The 4,352-nt window shown below is 36.9% G+C and overlaps 1 long non-coding RNA gene across 1 annotated transcript; it reads right to left on the bottom strand.

Moving 5' to 3' along the window:
• Nucleotides 1–872: 872 nt before the first annotated feature.
• Nucleotides 873–2,207, bottom strand: LOC136177151 (uncharacterized). Its single transcript, XR_010664793.1, has 2 exons — nt 1,950–2,207; nt 873–1,346 (listed from the first exon to the last, which is right to left on the bottom strand). It is a non-coding gene; the product is annotated as an uncharacterized lncRNA (long non-coding RNA).
• Between the last annotated feature and the right edge of the window lie 2,145 nt (nt 2,208–4,352).

The raw sequence follows: 4,352 nt of genomic DNA, 5'->3' as shown, positions 1-4,352 counted from the left end.
TGTAGTGTCTTAAGATTTAAGCAAACTGTTAACAAATAAAAAAAAATCACTTTGTAAGAGCATCTGTAACCATTAAGAACTATATTAATAACCACATTAATTTTCACTGAACTCATACACAGAATATAGCAGTAGAAATATAAAATATAAATAACATATGGAATGAAAATAAGATATAAAGCACATAGATATAAAGTATAAGAAATAGTTTGAAGAATACAGCCATGTACTGAGCTCATGTTAATAATAAATGAGTTACTGTATGTTCTGTACTGAAGCACAGAGAGTTGGGACCTGTTAATGATTTAAATAATTCAGGTTATATTTGTTTCATGTTAAGATGAAGTACTATCCACAATAAACTGCTTAATTTTTCCTCACAAAATCTGAGACAATTTGATGTGGAATATCATTGTGTGAGTGAGAGAGAGAGCTGAAAACAGCACGATTACAATAATGTTTATCTTCTTAACTTTGAATAGATGTTGATTACCTGAATACTGTACCTTTGTTGTCCGGGTAGTACACTGTTGAATTTATAAATGTACTCTTACACACAGATGAATACAGAAAAATAGATGAGAACAAAAAAAAATATTTAATGAATAACTGATATTTTTTTTTTATTTACTCTCCATGTATCTTGATTTAAGAATGGGACTGTGTTTAAGGGCATAGTTTTGCAATAACTCTGTTCCATCCCACTTTCAGAAATGAACTACATTAGTATTTGGTAAAAAAAAATGTCGAAAGAATAAGAAGTTGTGTAAAAGTAGACTTCCTTCCCTAAGCTATTGAGTTGAGCATTAATGCACATTTTAGTCTTGTCATTTCAAATCTAAAATGTATACTCATAAGTAAACATAAAGGAGTGCATTTATATAGAAATATTTATTTAATCTGAAAAACAACATTAAAAAAAGTCTGTTTTTACAGCAGAGATGAACATGTTTACAGCTTGGTACAAAACAAACAAATAGGTGTGATTAGCTCATGTCTCGATGGAAACACACTGTACAGGGGGTGAATGTTTTGATGACTCATCAGTTTTGATTTGATGAAGGATAAGAGTTATTCACGATAAGGCGTGTAGCTGACCAGCTTGACAGGCGGGTGCGGTGTAACGGTTTGTCAAGAGGCTTAAAACCCGTCTCAGCTCCAGCTCTCAGCCTGTGGGTGACATCACTCAGGCCATCCGGGGGAGACCTCCCTCACAGCGAGCTGTTGAAGAGAAGCAACCGAAGTCCACCCCAGAAGAACCAACAAATACAGATGTTGTTGAGGCTCAGGTTTCTTCCTCTGTCTCTGCACCTCGACGGACCAGTCACCAATAATCCACACTGTGTCTATAGGAGAAATACAAAGGTGTTCAATTAATACCTCAGACAAGACAAAATGTACAGTTAACTACATGTGACAGCTCAGGGTGTTTTTTTGTTATGAGCCACATCTGCAGGAATAATATTGAACAAGGTAGCTGCAACTCATAATAATAGATGCCAGTCTTAAACACTATTTTTTCTAATACTTAGTTTTTGGTGTGAAGCTGACACTGTCCACAGACTCCATGACTTCACAGGGTTCAATAGAAAACAAATGTCTTATAATAAATACTATATAATTATTTGTCAATTGTCAAGTTCACTCATCGCTGTTGACATCAGTAAATATAAGACACAGACATTCCTCTTTTTGTCAGAACAGTAACATGAACTGTATGCTTTGTAATAATGATTTCTTCTGGATGTCTCATATTTATTTACAGTCTATGGATAAAACTTTGTTAATGTATTTCTCTGCTAACACTGACAAAGTCTAACTGCTCTGACAAATAACTAATAACCATGATTGTATATTTAAAAAAGTGTAGTTTTAAGACTTTAATTAAATATTTGGGTTGAATATAATTAGTTTTAACTGTGTTGTAGAAAAGTTAAATGTTAACTTACTGTTTGTAGAGTTTTCTCAGGACGAGCAGGAATAGGGGATGATAGCAGCCTAGCTGTTAGCTATGCTGTGAAGTGGACTGCTAACGTTGAGCTGAATGGGCGGAGTTAAGTCCCGCCGGTCCCGCCTTACTGCTGTCGTTAGGTTGATCCGAAGTTAGGTTGAGACTGCAAATCCAATATGGATGCGGCCGTCGATTGGACTCATTTTCTGCCTATGTCACAGACGGGTCAGGGTTCGTCCAGTAATATTTACAGTCTATGGTCTAAACGCAAACAAAATCAAAAATGCAACAATGTTGCAACTTTACCCATGAATCCCACTGAATCTACCTAATTTTATATGTGAAAGCGACATCATACTGTGCATGATTGGGAGTGCTGCCTTTTGTGGGGACCAGCAATAGGTGATTTTGTGTTTGTGTATTTTAACTTTAACTTTTTTAAACTTAACTTTTTACTAGTTTCTTCAACTCATGTCCTCTCCTCTGAAGTATTTTTGAAAAACTTCCGGTTTGGTGCCCATGATCAAGATGAAAATGGATTATTATTATTATTATTATTATTATTATTTTCCAGCTATGAGAAACACGCTGAACCTTCTTTTATGAATATTCTTAGACCTCCAACAAGTTTTGGCAGAAAGGAAACAAAGGAAGATGAGCAGTGTGTGACAATGTTTAAGAAGGGGAACCAAAAAGAAAATCCTTCCTTTACCTTCAAAAGTACAATTGACTTTCAAATGACTCGTACTATGATGGGACCAACCTTTAATATTCTCATATTAAGCCTGTTTTAGATATAATTTGTTGACGCCTTTTTCAAAATGGAAATTTAATTCATTTGCATTCTTGTATTGCTACTCAGTCTGATTGTTTCCACTGTCAAAATCTCCCTTTTAAAATAGGATTATAGGTTAACTCCCATGCTAAATAGAACAATGTCCTGATATTTTCCCAACATCATAATTTGTTGAGATAAGCAATCAACTGGCTGTTACAAACTTGCAATCAAAACAATCTCAAAATAAAATAATAGCTTTGAAGACTTGTGCAAAGTGTTTGGATGCCTCCACTTCAGCATCATTAGCTGACTTGTCTTTTATGGATGCAAGCCAAAAACGCATTCTTTTTTAGGCTCCGTCTTTGGCTTTTAGCGACTCTTGAGGGAAATATCAGACTCTCCAGCTCAGTGCTCATCTGTTCACCAGGTAGTGTCTACTGTTTAGTTCTGAGCAGGTTGTGTTATCAGAGCTTTATTATGGGAAACTGCTGCTAGTTCTAGTAGGAGTAGGAGTGATTCATGTGGTGGGACTAGGGTGACCATATTTTCAAAGCTACAAATTGGCACGCTTTCATTCACTGCAAACCCACATGTATCCACAGACCGCTGACCTGCACTGGTCACTTAAGGTGGTAGTTAAAGGTTTCCTCCTGAGCAGTTTGTTTAAGTTGGTTATCACCAGTGTTTGCCTCACTGAAGTAGTTCTCAACATTTATTCTTTGAACGTGAACCCACCGTTTGCTCATTTGAATATGGCTTTGTATTTCAGATTACATAGGTCCTGTAGTACAATAAGCTAGGCTAGCTAAGCAACAGCAACAACCTTGCACTGGATGTATTGTCATCCAAGGTGAGACTGAAACAAAACAGCAGGGCTAGCATTAAAACTAAAACAATAAGCTAAAAGATACTAAAACACTCACACGGGTATGACAGGAGTACTGCATTGGTTATTGATATTCAAAGGTTCCTCAAAAAAGATGTGGAAACTTTAGCAACCCGCCAATGAGGAGCTGAAAATAACTGCCTACATTAAAAACAGTGCAACAGTTTGGTGAGGTATGCTAGTAGTGGCTAATGTAGCTTTTAGCCGCTAGCCTGTAGCGGAGAAAATGGGCAGGTAAGCTAAAATCTCTTCAGTTGCACTTACATTACATTATTCTGTTATTTTCCCCTCATGTTTTGTCTCCAGTAAAAACTGATTCTGCCCAAGTAACATCATCTGAGACAATTAATCAGACTCAAATTCTCCTCACTGGAAATTCAAAGTTGATAAAGGTTTTGATTTGTTGACATTCTATTTTAAGATAGCTGTGAATGACTTGGCATATTTCCTATGTTGTTAGACAATTGATTAAGAATATATATCATGCAAATTAATATTGTTCCAGCTGTATAGACACATTCCCTTCTCGTTTTCACCACATAGCCTAGCTCGTACTGCACATGAGACTCCCCCCTCCTGTTGACAGGTCGATCTGGCTGGCGTGTATTGATGTGGCCCAAAGCCCGTCCTTAAGCCGAGAGATAGCATCGCTGGGGATAGAGGGGTTGAGGGTGGAGTGGTGGTTTGATGGGAGATAAGCCAACGTTGCACGCGAGTGCTTTGTTTATGATGAAGTG

Source organism: Labrus bergylta, chromosome 19 (assembly GCF_963930695.1).
Source record: "Labrus bergylta chromosome 19, fLabBer1.1, whole genome shotgun sequence".
NCBI lineage: Eukaryota > Metazoa > Chordata > Actinopteri > Labriformes > Labridae > Labrus > Labrus bergylta.
The sequence above is the reverse complement of the archived record's forward strand: the minus strand, read 5'-3'. Positions and strand labels throughout refer to the sequence as shown.